Source organism: Sylvia atricapilla, chromosome 10 (genome assembly GCF_009819655.1).
Source record: "Sylvia atricapilla isolate bSylAtr1 chromosome 10, bSylAtr1.pri, whole genome shotgun sequence".
NCBI lineage: Eukaryota > Metazoa > Chordata > Aves > Passeriformes > Sylviidae > Sylvia > Sylvia atricapilla.
In genome coordinates, this window is record NC_089149.1 from 22,849,191 (window position 1) to 22,871,588 (window position 22,398).

Sequence of the window (22,398 nt, forward strand, 5' to 3'; positions counted from 1 at the left end):
CTGCATTTCGGGGTCCTTCATGTTGAAACAGCTTCTCCTGTGAAATCAGTCAATACTGTGTCTGAGAGCAGCTGCAGTGAGTGTAATACAGAGCAGTGAGCCTGCAGGGACCACTGCTGGGATCCTGCCATCCCGGGCTGGTATCCTCAGAGGAGGGAGCTCTCTTAGCCTCCCTCTGTCTGCTCCTGCTCATCAGCACCTCCAGCACACCTCACTGCTGTCTGCATATGCGACTTCTGGCTGTTCAGGTGCCAATCATGGCTTAAAACACTGTTCTTTAGAGGGTGTTCTTACGCTCAGGTTTAGGGGAGGTCAGCTGCATGAGGAGTGACCAGGGTGCATTTTCCACAGTGCAGATAAAGGGTCCCATGAGTCCATGCCTCCCTCCCCCCACCTTCTCAGGTAGCAGCTGAACCAACCGCACGTAACAAGAAAGAGTAAAGTGATTAATGTAGGGCTGAGGAAGGAGATGATAAAACCCTGATTAATTAGTGAGTGTGCCTACAAAGATTACTAGAAGGAGGTCATAACCTAAATCATATACAAAATGAGCAGCATAGCAACAGGATATGGATGAACCAAATTATCACTGATAGTTGTAAGTATTTTTCAAGTCTGTCTGGAGAAGGAGAGGACTGAATGAAGGAGGAGAAGGGTTGGTACCCACAGGAAGACTGTGAACAGAGTGACTGACACTACTGCAACTACTGCAGTCAGAAAGGGGACAAGGGATGCAAGGGATTAGAGCCAGAGCTGAAAGAGGAGATTAATGGATATTTTCAGGAAAAGAGTGAGAAATTCATGTGGGAGGCTAGGGTAGGCAGGATTAAAGAATTCAAAACAGATGGGATTGGTTAAATAAGGAAGAAGTGGAGATGCCAAGCCTGGACATAAGCAGTATGGTTTTGTCACTGTAGTGTGCAAGTGGGTTAGTGAAACAAAGCACAGAAATTTGATAGCTAAATTCTTTACTACTTCTACAAGTCTCCTTTCTCCACCCACAGTCCCATTCCTCAAGGGATCAGATTCCTCATGCACAGATTTTTGACCTTTGACAATTTAGGTTCCTTCTTGTTTTAGCTGATTCTTCTCTCTGCTGACCTCACTGAAGGAAAGCCTCTCTGAGAATTTTGTCTATGTCTAACGACACAGGTTAGCCAGGTTAGTGACCTGCTTGAAGTAACTGCCCATGAAAACAGGGCATGGCATGTCATTTCAGGAATGCTCCCCACTGAGACTCAAACTAACACTGGAAGAAGTTAGTGAATAGTGAAGCTTATCAGATAATTTTTCTGGCTGCTCCACTCATATCTGGTACATTCATCGGCTAATTTGCAAATAAAAAGCATACCCAGAAAATATTAAACTGATTCTTCTGGTTGGGCTGCAGTACTGGTTCTTGCATGAGTGCAGAAAAATTCATCCTCATATGTGACACCAGCTGCTACTCTTATGCATGTGGTTTTCTGACAATGGGAGTTCTGAAATTACTCACTTGTTTGGGGGATTTATTTGCTCTCTTTCATTTAAATAAGATTTGTAAGACATTTGTTTCTCCTTTACTCACAGAGGTGGAAAAATATGGAGAACAGACCTGTAAAATGTGATTTATGTGGTCAGTCCCACCAAACATTACCCCTTGCTCCTCTTCACTTGCATCACTTCACTCATCACTGGTAATTTTTCAGAATGAATTTTTAGTATTTATTTCTGTTTATGTGTTCCTTTTCTGTTTGTTTTATTTTTGTTGGCATTCTCTTTTCTTTAATGATTTACTCAAATTAATTGTTATTTGTAGCTTAGTCCCATGGCTGTTGTGGAGTCTTTGCCTGCAATCTTGTCTCCTTAAAGGATCAAAGTTTTATTTCACTCATTCCTAAAAGCATCTTAGTTCAAAGCCACCAAATCTGTTTTCTCTGTTATACAAGATCCAGGCTGCTTTGCTGGAGCACAAGAGCAGCTGTCAGCTCTGTCTGTGACAGTGTTATGGTGTAAGTTCCAGTGGTACTGAGCGTGTGCCACATGCCTGCTGCCTCTAAGAAAGCTCTGATACAGCCACAGCTTTTGGGTCTCTTCTCAGCTTTAAATATCTTAACTTACCTCTTCACATCTGTGGTCAGCCCCAGCATGTTCACCAAATGTAAACAGTGCTTGGTTTCCCTCAGGATCCTGTAAAACCAGAAAGGCTTTTCCTCGCCATTCTTTGTGCACTATGTGCCTCACCAGGTATTTCTGAGATGTAGCAAAGATCATTTTCTGTTGGTGATACAACACTTTTTTTATTACACGCAGAGCAAGTTCTCAGAAACAGCCAGACTTTCTTTGTCTTTTCACTTTTTAAAATGTAGAACATGCTACTTCTCATCTCTGTTGAGTGTACAGGCATTTTGATTTTTCTGAATTACTATTCAGTCTAACGTTGTTTCTAAGCTCCACTGCTGTTTCCAATTCTGAACTGAAGAACACTTTTAATTCCTCCATTTCTTTCCAGTATTTACACAAACGGTGTGTTGAAAGCAGGTGCCAGTCCAAAAGACACATTGGAAGACTTTTATTTGGCAGCCAATATTTCTTTCAGACACATGACTAGCCAAAAACTGCATATGTTTATAGGTTTGGTTTCATAAGCTTGAGCAACTGCAGTTTTACTGAAGGGGCTGGTTGTATGTCCTTAAACAGCAGTGCAGCAGCATCCCAGACAGTCACTAACACAGGGGCGAAACACAAGGAGGTTCCTGCCTCATATGTAAAAAGTTCAAGCATTTTTCTTCCTGTGTCCCACCTGATAAGGCAAAGTGCAAGCTGGTATCTTTAAGACTTTAATGTGGGGGTGTTTTTCCTCCACCATAAAATAACCCACCAAACCAAAACCAGCCACTACAAACAAACAAAACACCCAAACAAGAAATAGATCACATTTCCAGCTCCCCAACTGCAACATGCATCCAAAATGTCTTTTAGCTGCTTGAAGGAAAAGCAGCAGCTACCAGTTCTGTGCAGTTCTCTGCAGCTGTTCATCTGACCCCCAGGCTAAGTGTTCACTGCAAGAAGCTGCTGCTGGAAATGTTAAATTATCAGCTGAAGCCTGAAGGCCACTTGCCTGCTCTGCAGTGACTGCTGGCATCCCAACCTAGGGCTTATGGCTTTGTTTTCAGCTACGGAAGCCAAAGGAAGGGAAGGTACTGAGCAGGAATTGATGTGCACCCTGAGTTTCTGTTGAACTCTGTGAGTGATGGTGATGTGTGATAGTCAGCAAGTGGGCAGAGCTGCGGCCTCGATTTAGGAAGATCTGTGCAGATGACTGAGACAAGGCATGAACAGTCCCAGAAACAAGTTAATGCCTGAAGTGATTCTGTAAGGAAAATGAAAAATACCTTTGATTGTAACAGTTTGACATTGAAAATTTTCTTTGGTGAGGTCAGTAAGCTAACTCCTAAATGCTAACATTCAAAATTTGTACCTCTCAACAGCTGCTTTAACTACATCTCAATTAAAAGTTGCCTAAATATTGTATGGTGGGCATAATGAGCTGAAGGTGTACGATGACAAGCCATCTGTCCCATGTTTTCCCAGACATGCCTTTTTTTTCCCCCCACAAGATTTCCTGGTGAAGACAGGAATGACCTGAACAAACTACTTGCTGTTCTGATCACCCTTCCTGGAGTCCTGTGATCCTTACCCACAGACAGAAAGCTTACAATTAAAGCTTCAGCAAAGAAAGTGTTACCTTGACTAACAAATAACAAGCAGATGTCAAAGGTGGGCCTCAGGAGATAAAAGAGACGAGAGAACAGTAGTTCTTGGTGTAGGGAAGTCTGACCTGCTTAAGCTCTGGGAAGAGAATCACTTTTCAGGAAGATGAAAGAGATACCTTGCTGACATGCCTTGGCCTTGCTACAGAAATAGGCAATTTTATCTGGGTTAATAGTCCTATTGCAGAGGTGAAGAGATGACCAGATGGCAGAGCTCTGGAATGGAGCGGAACTGGCTTCCTCAGTTTCTAAACACAGTGATGAAAATCTTATAAATATGGAGTTGGAAGATGGCTGTAGGCTTATGAGGAGGTAAGTTTGTAACAATGAGAGCAAGACTGTAGGCAAGGAAAGCAGCAACTTGTCCAGTTCTTGACACCTTTAAGACTGTCCTGTTGGAATATGTGTTTATCTTGCAGTTAAGATTCCATTCTACCCAATTTTTGTAAAATGAAATGCAAGATGTCACATCAGATAATGTAAAAGTCTCTCTGGCCTTAAAGTCTGCATCCCTCTCTCAGATTGTGACTTCCCACAAAATACTAAAGTTATTATAATCTCTTTGTTATTCATAGTGTAAAAATGCATTAAAATTGCTTGCCACGATTAATAACAAAAAAAAAAATAAAATTAAAAGCTAAATCCTTTTCACTTCACCCTGAAAAGAGAAAAATTAGGAAGGACTATTCCTAGATCAGGCAATTCAGATCAAAGTGCAAAAGCATTACTAAGCTTTGGTCAGTAAATATTTCTTGATATGAAACGCTATTCAATCCAGTGTCTCTAAGGGATTGTGTTAAAGCTTTTTGTTTCCTTCTAGTAAACAGAAGCAATTTCTCCTCACAGTAATTATCACCCACTCAGGTGTCGTTGTCCCTCTCTCCCCCAGGTAGCTCCTCTTGTGTGTTTAGGTAGTTACACATCGTTTCACCATCTTTCTTTTAAGGCTGTGCGTTCTCCAAACTTTATTTCTATCGGGTTTTTACGACTCATTGAGTTACACTGCCCTGGGAGCAACTAAACCGAAACGAATTGTAATAATTGACCACACAATGCTTTTTATCTATGACAGTCTTAAACGGTACAATGCCTATAATACTTCTGTCTGCCTGCTACTATCAAAATGCAATTTACTAGTGATTGTTGAAAATTATGTTTAACCACATCTTGCATCTCCGGCAGGCTCCTGCTATCCGCGCATCCATTTCCGTCTTGCAGGAAGTTTTGCGCTAATCGGTTCTTCACGACCGCTATAAATGCGCGTTTGGCGGAGCCAGGATCACAGAACTACAGTGATTTTTTTAGGTTTTTCTTCCATCGTGAAACAATCTAATTTACGCGGTAGCGGACATGCGTCGAAGTGATTTAAGCACAACGTCCTAAAGGTATCATTAAGCACTAATTAACTTACCGACTCTCTCGAGATGCTACGGCATGAAAACCAGCTGTTATAGAGCAAATTTAGATGAAAAGGTCTATTTTTTTTCTTTCTCCTGTAAGAAAACCCCCTCTAATTCCTGCTCTAGGCGTAGGGCCAAAGCCGCGGCGAGCGACCGACCACCTCCAGGCAGGTGCAGCCCGCCGCTCCGCAGCCGCCCGCGAATTCCCGGAGCCGCTCCGCGAATGCCCGGCAGCGGCTCCGCTCCGCCGCTCCTCCGCGGCTCCTCCGTGACCGCTCTCAGCCCGGGGCCCCGCGGGTGCAGAGCCGTGCCGGCGGCGCTGGGCAGCGTGGGGGCCCCGCGGGCTCCCGGCGCCGATACTCACCCGGCGGCAGCGGCCGCGCTCCCGCGGCCCGGAGCGCGCAGGCGGCGGCGCGCGGGGAGGGGCGCGGGCCCTACCTGTGGGCGGCGGGCGGGGGGCGCCCGGCCATGGCGGCGGCGGCGGCGATGACAACGGGACCCTCCGCTCCGGCCGTGGCGGGGCAGCGACGGCGCGTCCCCGGCGCTGCGGCGCCTCCCGGCCCTGCCCTCCGCCTCACTCCTCCCCCGCCCGCCCCGCCGCCTCCCCCGGCCCTCCCCCGCGGCGCCCTGCGCTCCCCGGCCCGGTGCGGGGCTGAGGCTGCCCTCAGGGCAGCGCCGTGCCCGGCGCTCCTCGCACCTGCGGAGCGCTGCCCGGCAGCCCGAGCCCGGCCGGGACATGCGGCAGGCGGCGGCCGGTCGGGAGCTGTTCGCCGGAGCGATGGACGAGCGGCCGCGGGAGTTGAGGACGGCCGCAGAAGTTGCTGGCGTTGTGCTCTGGCCGCAGAGTGGGAACAGGGACGTGACAGCGAGGTGCTCTGACTCCGGAGAGAAACGGGCGATCCTTGCCGAGTCCTCGTTACGAATGTCATGATGTTCTTGGAGCCCCAGCCCCGTAAACCATGTGATTGAAATGACGGGGATTTCTGTCTGGCTGTCTCAGATGTGACAGACGAGCATTCAGAGAAGGAGCCTAGAGTTAACTACGAGTTAGGGCTTGTTTTGAGCTCATTCAGACTGTTTTATTTGCTTACTTTTAGCAAACTTTTCCTGGTTTGTTTGCTTTTTCTTTTCAGGAAAATGCCGAGTGCGTTGAGGCTCGGCTCTATCGTGTTTGCATAACCATGTCAGAGAATCTATGCAGTGCAAATGATTAGAATTGGTCTTTAGTCATGAAAGGAGAGATTAAAAGCACTTGAATCACAAGTGTTGGATGCACGGTGCAAACACTGTTTTGAACCTAGAGCCTCCTGGGTTCAGCAGGAGTCTTTTTACCTCAGGTGTGAAATTTGGAAGGCTGGAGATGACTGGTATCACCTTGTAGTTGCTGGCAAGCCTCCACTTCTGCTGAGATTTGTTTTCAATAAATTTAGTCTCAAGATCTGCCCTGTCCAGTTAGTTGATGAATATAATGCTTCTGTTAGTTACGTAGCAAACACTTCTCAACAGGAATCCAGCAGTAAAACCATGGGAAGAACTTACACAACCTACAAATGCTGCTGAAAGCTTGACACGTATGGTGAGCCCTGCTCTTCAATGCTCTGTTCAGAGATTTGTTGAGCGAATTCAAAGACAAAGAGGAAGGGCAGGGGACAAGGGTAGTAAATCCATTTTTGAACACCTTTTTTTTTTCTTCAATAAAGACTCAGTGTTTCTCTTCTTTAAATACATCATTGCTTTGCCTTTTCTACACCTTGCTATTCCCTTTAGTTGGCATGTGGTTATGAAATTGTGAAGTTTAATGAGTTTTGGAAGGGCCTGGGGCATGTGGAGGGAATTATTTTATATATTAAATCAGGTTTTGTTCTCTATTCCAATTTACAGTGTGGAAATTTCTTAGCCAACTTTGGCCAGAGGCACAGTATCATTTAACTACTGAATAAACACTTTTTGTTGTTAAGAAGGGCTACCTGAAACCTGAAGGGTTTGCTCTTGTGGTGACTTGCTTGTAACCAAGAGGAAGAAGTTTCATCTTGGTTTTTAAGCATCTCAAGATGGATATGGATTACACCTTCTGTCAACATGTGAAGTGCCATAAGTGACAGAAAAGCTAGCAGCTATGTCATGGTCACTAAAGTTAAAGGTAAAGCAAAGGGAAGTACCGTGTTTTAAATGTAAAGTGGAGAAGCTGAGGAAATAGAGGCACAACAGCCTGTTGGGGAGTTTGACTAGATGGTCTCCAGAGGTCTCAGCCCCTGATTTCTGTCACACAATCTAGGTGTCTCTTACACTGCATTTAGGCCCCTGATTAAAGCCAGTCAAGGTCTATTTGCTTTCCAGATATGGTTTTCACTTTTCTTATGCTTGAGTTTGCAGAACAGCTTCTTCAGCATTATAAAATGTTTTGCTTCTGTTGTGAAGGGGAAGGACAGACAGACCTTCAGTTAGGGACTGAGAAAGGAAATGACTGTTTTCTCTCAGTGATGTTGTCACTCCAGAAGTTCATAATAGGTTTTCTACTCTCTAATTTCAGATTTTTTGCTCTTGTGATTTGACAGAAGGGAAGAGCTCTGAGACAGAAAAAGATAGGAGAGGTTTTTTCCCTCATTAGGGGTGGGACTATATGTTGCTCAGTCTCACCTTTATGTTTGATTTTTGTTCCCTGATGTGATAAGGCTCTGAACTCTTGTTTTTCCATCATAAACACTGCCATTTATCAGTCCCTCACTCCAGCAGATAGCAGTGACATTACCAATGTAGTGGTTCTTTATTTGATTTTTATCATATCCTTGTGGATGATGTGGAGCCCTCTGATTCTTCCCATGAAATTTCATTTCTTCTCTTTTTTGTTTTTGCATTGGTAAATCTTAATTTTCCATTTCTGTTATCCTGCAAGAACCCCACAAACCTGTTGCACAGATGTGTCCTCTTCTATTGCTTCTTCTCACTATTTCAGAGCCCTTCTTTGAGCCAGCCATTACAACTTGACTTCTTCACAATCCACCAGAATTGTCCTTTTCTCAGATAGCCACAGCCCTGTTCACTGAAAGCCCATAGTCTTTATTTCTGAGGGATTTAGCCAAGTACTGCTTTGTGCCTTTGTTCTTATTCCTTGACAATGTTGGCACATAGCCTAAAAAAACCTATTCTTTTTCCTGGAATCAAGCTTGACAGAAGAGAACTGATTACTGTCACACATTGACTTGTTTCAAAGCTGTCACCAGGAGTGTATTTTTCTCTCAGCTTTTAGATATGAATTGGCAACAGGAAGAGAATACTGTGGCATTTTAGTTAGCTGTCTTTTATGTGTCAGCCTAGGACACTGTTCCAATACTGGATGACAGAAGGTTATGGGCAGAGAATACAATATTCTTACGTTTTAAGGGTACAGACTATTCCAGTTGTTAAGATTTTGCTGATTTCAGCTTTTATAAAAACCCAAAGTGCTGCTTAAAAACAATTAGTCAGCTCTTCTGTTGGGGAAAGAAGCAGAAGAAACTGCTGCAGAGCTGTTTGAACTGACAGAGACTGAAACAATAGCACCAAACCGAGCTGACTGTTTCCTCAGAAAATGTGTCAATCATTCCTGAAAATGAGAGAGAGCCAAACTTACACTAGGACTTTGATTAGACTTCAGCCATTCTTTGAGATATTCCAAACCCCATCTGGACATGGTCATGCACAACTTGCTCTAGCTGACCCTGCTGAGCAGTGAGGTTGGACTAAGTGGTCTCAAGGGATCTCTTTCAATCCAGAAGAATCTGTGCTTCGTATGATTCTGTGCTTCAGCAAAGTTTTGTTCACTTGCAGTGAAAAACTATCCCCAAAAACTCAGCTTATGCATGACTTGGTTTGTCTCAGGAACTCTACAACTCTGTACTGACCCTGTAATTGGATGGTATTTTCAGGAATAGACCAACATTTTAAGGGGCTGGAGGAAACAGCATCTTTCTTTGCTCTTCTCTTTGCTTGTCCTTGAGCTGTTCTGTACAAAACTCTCCTAATTAAAAGTACAGAGGTGGAAAGCTTAGCATGTTGCAAAAGCAGGATCAAAAACCTGTCAGCATTTTGACATTTTCTGGACCTAGGAATAATATTTCCAGAATAAACGGAATATTGTCAAATCCTGAGTACAGGGCCATCTCTCCTACATAATAAAAACTTCTGATGCAATTAGGACAAGCAACATCTAATTCTAATAGGGACCTGCAGTAATTCCTGCAGTAATGCCTGCAGTAATGCAGTTGGCATTGCAGGTTACTGTTTTGCTGGATATTTAGTTAGTCCTTTACAACTAAACTGTATCCTTTTCCCAATGGCTGTTGAAGGGGTTTTCCTGTAGTTACTGGGAAGTTTTTGAAATATAAACCATCTAGCATGATTTATATTTGTCTACTAGATGTTTGTTTACCGACATGGATATTAAAGTTGTATTACCATGTGTTTGGTTATTGTGCATAAGCAATGAGCTTGTGCAGTCAGGTTATTGATGAGGTTGCATAATTCTCTTTGTGTTGTTGCTCAATAGATTGCTTGAGCACTGACACTGTAGAGGGACACGTCTTTTACCCAAAATACCAGATGTATTTTTTTTTGTACAGTTGCGTTGCTTAAATTGTTTTCACTGAAGATTAGGTTGTTACTTTCTGTATGTCAGTATGTTTCTGACAAAGTTTGTTGTCCAGTACCTTGTTTGTTTGTTTTGTTTGTTGCTTTGATTTGATGTAGGTTTGGAATTTTTTACAGTTACAAAGTTTTGTTCTGTCAATCAAAGTCTTGTTTCCTTTGGGATGGGCACCTGGGCTGTGACTAAAGCACCCTCAGTCAACAAACCAGAATTGAAGAGCTGCCATAATATGTTGCAACGAGTAAGTAGCACGACTTGCTTTAATTTATATCAGAACAGATCTGGCTGACAAGATTCTTACTGACAGTGGCCAGGAGCTTTAGAGTGCGATGGTCTGACCAAGACAGTTGTTGAATGTAGTCAAAAGAGAATGAACAGTTGTTTGTTGCTTCACTCCAGACTGGTGACACGGCTCCCCGTTTAACAAGAGCAGCTCATTGCCATAGGGCAGGGGTGCGAGATGATTTCTTTTTCATCTATGTACATATCTGCAACTTCAAAGAGAATTTTTTGTAACATAACCTCATTTTTTTTTTTTGAGTTAATAGACAAGTTTAAATATTAGACCTACTCTGTCTGTCTGCCTGCCTGTCTCTCTTCTAGCTCCCAAACCTTCACTCTGTTTTCAGCCTACCTGCATCCCTGGGTTAGATAAGGGAAGAGAGACTGCTTTTAAATTCTGAAAGATAAATCAAGAATAATAAGTTGATCCCAGATTTTTGAAATTCTGAATAGTTTGTTGTCACTCTCATTCCAGTAAACTAAAAAGCTCCTATAACTGAGTGTTCCAGCTGATCTCAACTGTATTATTCCACAGGGAAAGGAGCTGGTGTTTGCAATAAGCTCAAACTGAGACATACAGTTCCTCTTAGGTCAAAAATAATGCACTCATTTTATTCAGAATTGGGCTAGAAGATGATAATAATAACCAGCTGGTAGGCAATGAGCCATCATGTGTAGCGTTAACTGAAATCTTTTAGGCATCTGAAGGTGATGATGCATATAGAGTAGACAGAAGGTGACACATTCCCAAACACTCTTTGAGTTCATCTATGCTGCCCTGGGTTTTTTTTATAAAGATGAAAAAAATGCTTTTGGCTTCCCTTGTTCTCTGAGCATCCAAACCTAATGTCCCGTGAGCTGTGAGAATGTATTGTACAACTGCTGTGTGCTTGCTCTTGCCCCTTCCTGCAGCTCCAGAGGTTGTTCAAAATGCTGCTGCTTACTTAAAAAGCTGTGGTGATAAGGGTCAGCTCTGTTTTCAGAATACATGTAGAATTTTTAGATTATTCTGAATAATTAATGAAAATGGGATCAGGAATTCTGAGTCTTCCTGAAAGTCACCGGGATTTTTTTATTGCTAAACTATTTTTGGAAATTTTATCTAAATTCTAGCTGCCATCCTCCAACGTGTTTCCCTCAGGCTTCATATTTTTGGTTGTTCTCCTGGGTGAAATTTTCAACTACTGGGAGCAGTTAGATTTTAAATAGGTATCATATTTTGTATGTCCCTAGAAAAAGAAGTCAAGTCAAAAGATTTACTAAACAGATCTCGTAGTAGTTATCAATAACAACTATCCATTTCCCCTTCATGTCAATAGGCAGGTAGAAAACAAGAAAGTATGAAAGAGGTCAAAAAAGAGGCTGAAAAAGAAAATTCAAATACCAATGTAACTGATAAAGCAGAATGTTTGATTTGATAGGGTTGTCTATAGCGTTCTGTGGCTTGTAAGATTTCTATGTTGAAGCATAGAAATTGCATAGGTGGCATGAGCATACAGTTAAAATGTGAAGAATAAAAAAGGCTTTTGGTAGGTTTTTCATCTAAGAGTATACCAACTGCTGTGTGCTAATTTTCTCTGTGTCTTATATATTCATGAGATGCAATGTGAGAAATTGCTCATGCAATATATTTGAATAAATGACAAGATATGCTGACAATAAAACGCAGGTGTATGAAAAGAGCGGGACAGTTACTACCAGTGGGGGAATAAAATCAGTCCTTCACTCTTATTTTATAATCTCTGGCTGAACTTGCAAGAGAATAACAAAAAGCTAGCAACCTTTTTACAAACCAGAAGGACTTATTTAAGTGTGAAAACCTGACCTTTCATGTTTTTCATACTTTAGGCTGCTAAATTACCATGTACAGTTGTTTAAATAGCTGCAGGAGGGGAGACTGTAAAGAGGTGCCTACAGTCACGTACAAAATTCAATGGAGTTAAAAGTTTCAAAATTACTGTGAAATCAGTTTTCATCACCATAGTAGCTAATGGTATTTCTAGAATCATAAATAACCAGTTGTTAAAGTGAAATTTGTATTTCCACTGTAACAGGTACACAGGCATGAAAACCCCTCTGCACAGCCCTTTTATCATAGTCCAGACCTACTCTGTGTTCTGAGGGAATTTAAATAATGCCCAGCATCTGTAACCCTCCATATTTTCTCAGTAAGCTTGTTAAAGTTACAGGATAAATTTTTCGGATATCCATGAGACCCAGGATTGCTTCAGAGCCTAAGTTTGTAAGGGCTGTAACACTTTTGAATGAAATTTTGTTTGTAGGGAAACCTAAGGATAAGACAGATAGATAACAAGAAATGAGGCATGCTTTGAGAAGGTTTCAAGTAGGCAAAGGCAATTTCCTTTATAGTTCTGAACAGAAAGAGTTTATTTAGATATGGGGAAAAGACAGGAGTGTTTACAGCTTGATGACATTCTGAAATAATTTTCTGATTTATGAGAAAAAAATTTAAAATTAAGATCCTATAACTACATGTGAAGGCAGGCAGTTCATTCCACAAATCTGTTTTTCAAGATATGCTTTTTGACTTCTGTCAGTGAATTTGCACTTCAGTGTTCAAGTTATTTACATTTTGATATAGAAACAGTAATAAAAATGAAGGAAGCTACATGTACTTCTGCTATGTGTCTGACTTCTAATTCCTTAAATCACAATTAGCTGGAGTCAGAGAGATGCCTCATTTAAAAAGGTAATTGAAGATTCATCTAGGGAATGGTATATTTGAGAAATGAGTGTTTCATGTGGATATGTAATGCAACTTCACTTGAATTGGATGAATTGTTTACGATTGGAAGAGGAATGAGTAAAATAAAAAGGTTTTCCTTTTAATGAAAAATTTTGAAACGTTTAATTCCCACCCCCCAACTTTTTGTAGGGCTTTTAAAATACAAGTTGTAATAGTTTGAGAGCATTGTGTTCATGGTGTACGTTAGGAGTTTGTGGAGGACAAAATTCCAAATATTTCTGGCATAGTTAAGTGTACCCAGAATGAGCAAACATGCAGTAAATATTTAATGAGTCCTAGTTTGGTGATGGTTAAGAGTTTTCTAGGTCTGGTCTGCTTTTATATTTTCAAATTTTTTATTTGTGGTTGCATTTAAAGCCTTTTGAAGGTCTGCTGTCATGGCAGATCACAGTTCTTAGGGGTTTTTAGAGTCTTAAGAAATTTGGTTTAGATAACAGCTGGAGATTTATAGACAGCCAGTCACTGAAAATTACTGTGGGATCACAGGATGCTCTTGGGAATGGCTGGGAAACCATCAGTAAGGAATGAGTTTAGCTACACTGAATGAGTATATTAGTTACACTGATACTACAATATGGATTTGCTGACTTCTTTAGGTTCTTGCCAGTACCAGTGTCTGTATGAAACATGAAAAAATTTGAAATTAACTTTGTTTGTTTGAAGAAAAACACAAGCAAATCCAAAGCAAACAAACCCCAACTACATTAGCAGAAAAATGGATCACACTTCAATGATCTCTGCCATGAGATTATCTTCTCATGCTGCTATAAATGAAGAGTTTGGTTCTGACATTGTACAGTAAACTAATGTGAGGGAAGGATCGGGCCCTTACTGTGTAGGAGTTATGATACAAATTGGTCCAGGTGAGTAATACTATTAAATTTTAATTCTGGCAAAAGGATCTCTGCTACTAAGCTATTAAATTATAGAAATGTATTTCTTGCACTGTTTTGATTATGATATTCCGATGTGAAAATCAGGAGATGGGAATAAATGTGGCTTTTCTGCTGTAAACTATAGTTCATATTTTGTGGTATAGTAAAATTTTATCTGCAAATTTTATATGGTTTCATACAGAAAACTGTTCTGCAAAGCCTAATATTTACAGGTTGTTTTGCATTTGGAATATGTTTGTGGGCATATTTTGTGTAGTGCTCAATTTAAATTTTGATAAACGAAATTTAATTGAAAATTCGTTTTTGAAGGCCTCATAGAGTTATAACTGTAGGCTCAAAGATACAATATACAAATAGAAACATCTTGTGAATAAAAGGCATGATTAGCATAGGAGTATGGAGTGCGGTGAAGACTGTACTTTCTCAGGTGAGTTTCATTCTTTCTGCTATTTTTGTACCTCATTGATTCTCAAAATCTTTCGTACAGAAGAGTAACTTCAGCATTGGAATGTGGAGTTTGCCAGCTGAGGCTGTCTGGGGTGGCAAAAGCATCACCTTGACAGATTTCTTTTATGGCTCTGAGCCTAGTGAAGAATATTAGACCCTGGTCTTTTTTACTGTTCTAATTAGCAGGTTATCATATATTCAAAGATCACACTCGTTTCTTAAGCTTCATCCACTAGGTGTGTAGCTGTGTTAACATCCTCCTGTTTGCTTGGAGGAAGCTGTGCACTGCACCACCTCCTCTGTCTGAGTGCCTTGTCAGAAAAGTGTGAAAGGAGCCTGAATAGATCAGGTGAAAGTGAAGCCAGTCTCATGGGTGGTTGGTTCCCCTGGAGCATTGCCAGGACTCACTTCTAGATGTGTGTGCATTGATTTTTGCCTTGGAGTCTCCCCAGACTGTTAATTCTGTCTGCATGGATTCACCATTTGTCCACTATCTCCGTATATTAACTTGCCAGTCCAACAAGAACTGCTGTACTGAGCCTCCCTGTGGCTTCTGGCTGCTGGAGCCCCCAGGTCTTCCTGCAGTGCCCTTGCTGGGAAGCCACCCAGTGTGTGGAAACATTTAGGTAACTGAAAGTGCACTGTGCGGTTGATTGCTCCATGCAGAATGTATCTGATGCATGGCAATGTTGGATATGGAGAGTGCCCAGACTGTGTGCACAGCACAAGCAGGGAGTGGTGGCTCTCACTTGGAAGGGTTTTGCATTTCTGCTGCCTGCATCAGGAAATTTCAGCTGGAAACATCACAAGCTTTATCCAGCCCTCAGTTCCCACAGGTTACTGAGAGAACACATTAATGCAGGCCCTCATACTTCAGGGATGACTACAAGAGTTACAGCCAATATTTAGCCCATTTTTTTGTTTGTTTTTGAAGTGAAGTGCTAATGTTGAATATAGCAAAATTTGCTTATAGGTGAAGTTTTTCTAATTGTTGAAGATAATGTGACCAATTTTTTCACTGACTTATACTAGCTGGTTATTGGTAGTCCATGTAAAGTAGTCATTGGACCTTGGAAGTTTCTCTAAAGCTATTTAAATACATTGGATTAGATTCTGCACCACTGCATTTCTAAAGTGCTATGACATAGCATCTCTGGTCCTAACGATGAAGAAACTATTACAGAATTTACAAAATTACAGTTGCTTAGAGGTGAGAAAATACATATGAAACTTTGTTTTCAAGAGCTAATCCTTTTTTGGTTGTTTTCCAGAATGAATTTTGTTGTTAGCATAGAATTAATAAATATTGAAAAATCAACATTTTGTTTAACATCAATGACCTCCAATGGAAAATTAATTTCTGAGTTCATATTCATAAACTATTTATTAAGATGACTAACTCCCACTTATGCTTAAGAATCCAGTTTGTTTTCTAGTGTTTTAAGAATCCAGTAATGCTAATACCATTGTTAATGGTAATACTCCCCCCAGATGCAAATGTTAGAACTTGGTGATTCTGCATTGGCAGACCCTGGTTAATGCTTTCTGTTGCTGCGGAAGGGGATTTGTCATGGTTTTGAAGACACTGGTTTGCTGCAGTATGAACAGATAAGATAAGGCCCACAGCTGGAGAAAATCTTGAAAATATTGTCGTGTTTTATTGTAATTTGGAGATTTCTGTAGTGCAATAGGAATAGCTTGTGTGAGAAAGGTTGAAGAAACAGAACTCTGAAACACAAAGCTCTTGGAAGCCCTCTTCAAAAATTCTTGATAGAGATCTATAATTTTAAAGTAATTGTTTATCTAGGCTTTTTTTTATGCTCTGTGGGGCAGCCTCCTGAGCAATGTGTGAGTAACACCCCGAGCTCGAGCTATGCCTGCTGCACTTTAGAGAAGGCAGTGCTAATCTGAAACTGTACAGCTACTGCTTTTATGTACTTTTAGCACTTCTGCTCTCTTTGAAACAAATAGATCTGTCAGCTCGTGGTAGTCTCTAGAGGCTCATCACCAGAGTAGCCATGTCATTAAACTTTAATCAAGCCACAGTAATTCAGTGACAATGAAGATGTGTATTAGGATAACTGTTCACTCTAAACAAATGGACACTGTCTCTGTTTAAGGACCTACAGAAAAGTGAAAATGATTATTAAGAATTTTATTATTGCATGTAGATATTCTGACAATGAAAGTACATAATATGAAATCTTTTCAAAATGAAAAGATTTTATCATACTGATACAGATTTCTTATATGGCTTAGATTTCATGGTGTCTGTTACTAACCTTTCAATTTTTCAAAGCTGACCCATGTTTACTTACAAGTAGATAAGTAATGGCTAGTTATTTATCTTATTTTGGAACAGGAAGTATTAGAGTTTAGATGGTTTTACAAAAGCCCAAAACATTAATTACTAGGTACTTCTTCTTGAAAAGTATTTTGCAGAATTAACTGAAGTTAAGACCAGAAATAATAGTAGGATGAATTTGTAAAACTATCTGTCATGGACATCTCATTTTAAGTCTCTTAAAATAGGGCAGAGGTTTTGCCAGTCTTTAGTTAGCTTGAATGTAGAATGTTGCAGTGTTGCTAGTTACTGAAGTTTGTAACAAGTTACTGCCTAATTAATTTGAAAAATTATGATAACTTAAAATCTAAAAAACACTGCCAAGTCCAGTTTGTTCAGTTTTAATGTCTCAGAGGAGTTGTGCGAAGATCCTATGCAGACCCACAGAATTCTCCCACACTCACATTTTGCACTGAGCATTTATCACTTGTACCTTTGGCTTTTACTGACATACCTAATGACACTCCCTACATTTCCTGGCAGTATTTTTCAAACCTTTCAGTGTTATCCATACGGAATGTCGCAGTGCACCAGTGGGATTTTTAGGAGTCCCACTGTCAGTTAGTAATTGATAATTCAGTAAACTTCAGTGAACTGCTTCATCATTCTTCATAGATTTTTCTTTGTCATTCTGTCATATTTCCTCTCCTGATCACCTAAGAGCAAGAAAAATACTCTGCCAGCTCCACTCCTTTTTTGCAGAGTGAAGCTGGTCTTTAATTATAACCTTCAAGACTGGAATTGCCGACTAGTTTGGAGTCTGGAAAATGTTATATTCCGTGCAGGCCTTTTCATAGGCACAGCAGACCTAATTTGGGTCCTCTGCAGGATTAACATTTTTCTTCTTCATAAATTTTACCTGCTCTCTCTCCTGACTGAATCTCCAGCACCATGAGTTCTCTGTGTATGTGCTCTGTATCTGTACAAGAGCGCAGTACGTGCATGAGAAATGTAACTTTTTCCAAATGTTGAATTTCTTCCTTATGTGTTCTGCTACACTCATGCCAGCAATTCCTTTTGCACTCTGCATTTCCCCAGGAAAGAGGAGTTTGGGAATTCTGGAGTTTTTTTTAAGGAGACCAATGTATTTTTATGTATTACCAGCATAACAAATGCAGTCTACATCTTCTTCCCTGAGTGCTCTTGAGATGGTTTCAGGGAAGAGAACTGAAAACACAGTCTCATTTCTCATTGTATTCTCATTGCACTTTAAACCTGTCCTCATAACAGCCACAGTTTGGGTTTGTGTGCATGTACATAAATATGATTTTGGGCTTTTTGGGCTCAGTGACCATTCATCTGCTGGGAATATTTTCGCCAAAGTACAAATTCCTTGAATAGCCCTTGATGTTAATTATTGTGTATGATTTTTGAGATTTAAATCGTGATGGTATTGCAGAAAATTTTGCTCTAACACCTCAGGTCTCTGAGGCACCTGTAGTCTTTCTAAAGGCATCTGTTGCTGGGGGTGGTTGAGCAGGGACAGTGCCCTGATGCAGGGCCTGTTCCTTTCTTGTAATCTTCAGTGCCATTCACAACTCCTGGAAAGAGCTGGCATATACAGCAGGAATGACCTTCTAGTTGATTTTTGCAACCTTTTGGCTTGCCAAAATGTTTGTACTTCACAAATAAATGGACTATTTCACTGTGCCTTTACAGGAACCCAAATTTCAATTCACTGGTTGGAGAGGGAAATGCAGGAAACCTGGATGGGATTATAAGAAATGCAGTGTGAGTAGTAGTCTGAACCACTGGGCACCTCTACTGATCCCTGATCTCTCAGGTTGCATGTTCTCTCTTCTCACTGGAGTCAGTGGCAGTTTCTTCTGTTCCTGTTCAAGTTGCAATGTACCACCTGCTTTTGGATTCCTAAAAGTCATACTCAATTTTAAGCTTTAAATTTTCTGCCAAACACACCAGAGATTCCACTCATGCAGCTCTGACATCTGCCATGTCAACAGCTCAGCATATTCCTGGATGAAATTCAGACAATCTGAGCACCCACCAAGAAACTCAGACCTCCAGCAAGCCACAGTGGAGCCCGAGTGAGAGGAGGCTCAAACTGGTATTTGGGCTTCAAGTTTCTGATTTAGGGCTCTTTTGTTTCCTTTTTAATTTTTTAAAGAATCTATTAAATCAGCCTTCAGCAAGATATTATACTGCTTATACAGCCCTCATTAAGGGCAGTCCATTCTAACAACAGAAATATATTTAAATAATTTCCTGAATGTAAGCCCTGCATTTCAGTTTTGGTTTTGGTACTAAAAGTTAAAATGGAATAACAGTAGAGCCATACTGAAGCAGCTTCGTCAAACTGAGCTTGTATTTCAATTATTTAAGTAAAGCCTGATAATATTAGACCTACTTTGATGGGAGTTTCCCACAGCTCTCAATTACAGGTTCTTAAACCCTAGGGAAAGGCAAAGCTGTTGTATTGTGACTTGCTTCTCTGAATGCCTCAATTTCTTATTTTATGCCATACTGAACTGGTATAATTTTGGTTGAGCTTCATGTATGCATAAAATATTTGGAGTAGACTCAGGAGTATGCAATCACTCACTGCTCCATGGTACATGCTCAAATTGCTTCCGTCAGTCTTCCAAGCTGAAATCCCTGCAACCATTCCCCTACTCTTATATAAAGCTGAATACTGCATAATGCTACCAGGCCCTGCACTTATTAGGAATATTTTTCTGTTGCTAAATCTGCTTTAACATCCAGTCTTGCTTTCTACAGCAATGAGGGCAGAACTCTCTTGCATTTTCCTACCACAGTTTGAGTCTTATATGTAAACACTACCTGCTTGGATATATTGGACTGCTTTATGAAGTGTTTGGGACAGCTATACTGTTCATACTCCACAGGCTAAATTTAAACAAGTGCTGGGTGAGGAGGGAGTGGACAAGTAGGGTAATGAGTGTCATTTCCCTTCCTTCAAACACCATTATGATTGCATGTTAATATGTAGTATTTTAACTGAATGTCACACATTAGTATGTGTGTAAGATTCTGGATAAAATATAAATATTTGAATGTAAACTAGTACATATATACTATCTGATATCTTGTATAGTTATCTTCAAGTCCAACATTTATGCAACGACCTTTTCATCCTTCTTGGTACTAATATTTCAGCTTGGTTGCAGTTTATTGATCTTGTTTCACAGTGGAACATCAAAATGTCTTGTGTGTTGCCTAAACCCTTTTAAGTTTCAAAATTCTTGTGTTGAGGGGCTCTCCCTAAATATTTATGCAGAAAAGGGCTTGATCTTCACCTTTGATATGATATTAAAGGGTGAGATATTGCTCAAAGCATGTTTGCTTGGGTTTTGGTGTTTTCTTTCCATCTAAAGGACAACGGGGGAAAATAAAAGCCCTCCTTATATTCTAGGTGTAAGCCAATGGCTTTACTAAATGTTGCATCAGGAATTGCCAGATATACACACACACACAGATATATATATATATACACACATTTAAAATCATCTTATTTAAAGGATGAGAAAATTTATTTGTTTGTTTTTAATTTATTTTGGTTTGGTTTATTTCTATTTTTGTTTAAGAAATCTAAAGGCAAGCAATTTCTGGTTGATTTACAGAAAAACATCAGGAAACAAACATAAGACTAAGGTTAAGTTTTACACTGTGTGCACTTAGTTGATTTGTCATTGGAATACAAAGACTACTGATACCACGGGATTTAGAGGGAACTCCTCCTCCTCTCCTCCTTGGCATGTATGAACAAGGTCATATGAACCTCTTAAACCTGACAGAGTTCTGTTTTGTTTGAAGCATGGGGTTTTGCATGGTTTTCACATCTCAAGTCAGTATTCACCATCTACAGATTGTTCTTAAACTAAGAAGTAAGAAACCAGAAATAATAATAATAATGATAATGAGGGAAAAAAATACAGCTTTGGAATATCAGCTATGTAGTCATTAAATTAAGGGGGAAAAATAGAACAGCTTTACAGCTTTAATGGTGTTTTGGATGTAGCTAGTTTTTGTCTGTCACCAGAATCTTCAGATATTCTTGTTCTTGCCACAAAGATGTTTTCTTCTCAGAAAACACTTGCTAAGAAGCAAATTCTAGATAAAGAAATAAAATTATTGTGTGGGTTTATAGCACGCTATAAATGCATGTGAATTGCACCATGGATCAAAAGCTCATTTATACCAACTGGTAATGAAGCTAGTTATACTGAAGATTGAACTCTAGAACAGTGATTTTTTTTCTAAGGTGTTAATCTCTTGAGGCTTGTTTCTTTATTTGTGTGTTGAGATCTTAGGGCTGACTCAATGTATTATATACTTCTAATCCATTATATATAGGGAAACGTGTTCACTGCTGCACAAAATTAGTTACATAAAAGTTTATTGGCTGTAGCAGCCAAATTGTTGCTTCTACTGCAAATTAAAATCTGAACAAGTTTTTTTTTTTTTTTCTTTGTTGCATACATTCATCTGTAAATACAGTTCAGTCAGATGCGAAGGTCTTTCAGAATGGTGAAACACTTTGGACAAATTCTAAACATGTAGAAGTGTCCACCAAAATCTTCAGAATGTGGTACTTTCCAGAGCAAAAGAGAACAGCTGAGAGAAATAGAAGGGGCCTGCAAACAGATCATGATATGTGTGCACACACCAAGATTAAGGGTAAGAAATGTGCAGTACAAGAACCATGGTTATGTGTAGGCATGTTTGTCACCAGCCTCCTCTATAAATTTCCACATTTGATGCTTTGACCTCTAAAATCACCTTGGGGCACAGAGGAAAACAGTGGATCTATGGCAATCTATACAGCTACCCAGGGAATTGGGATAAGTCAGGCTGGAAGGAACTTCAGAAGGCCACACAGTCATGCCACATCCCAAGATATGTGAACTGCTGCTGTTTTATAAATTTGTACTGTGGTTTTGATGCTGGTATGCCATGAAATTCTACAAAACGGGTCTGGAAAAACCCATGAAAGATAATCCCCTTTTCTGAAAGTAATGTCAACTGGAGTTAAGCAAGTGTCAGAAGCAGTTAGTCCAACATGTTCTTAAAAATTCCCTCTGCTAGACATTTCCATAAGCGCTGTAGGTAATCTATTCCTGTGCCTCAGCATTACTGCAGTGTCGGATGCCCCTGTAGCACAGGTCACAAGCACAGAGCACTCACTGAGTTAAAACAGCAGGAGACAGATAGGTTCAACTTCATTTGTGTTAACTATCAGGTTCAAGATACTGTCTCACTTTTGGGTTCCAGACAGATAAATTCTACTACATCTATACGGTGCTTTGAACTCTCAGTTGTCTTGGTAGTCACAAGAATATTTATCTTGGGATGTTTCAGCTGGAAGCACTTAAACTGAGCCTAATTGAGAGAGACTGAAAAAAAACTGTAATAAGAGGAGTGATCTGAAAACAATTAAGAATATACTTGGATAATTATGAACCTACATCAATTCAAGGACTTTTAGAAGAGGAACTGAGTGGAATTGTCTGGAGGATTTGCTGGGTTGTGATACAAATGCTGTTATGCTTGGAAGTTAGGTAACCATTAGCTGAAGTAGTTTGTAAATCTGTGAAAAAAAAGCTAAGCTAGGCAATTTATATTTGATCAGAAGAACACAAGGCAAAGGCTGCTGAATGATACAAAAACTGTGAGAATGTCTGCATGGAGGCTTGGATTTTGGGAACAGAAGTGTGCAATTTAGACCATTAACCCCGTGTAAATGAGCCCCTCCAGGCTTTCCAGAGTAGTTCAGTTAACACTAGCATTTTGCTGAAGGAAGGTTCCTCTATTATGCTGAAAAATGCCAACTGATTTCTACAGAGCAGCAGTGTAATGATGTCAGTAATGCTGCAAAAGCCTCTATGTGAAAGTCTCATCTTTAGTCCT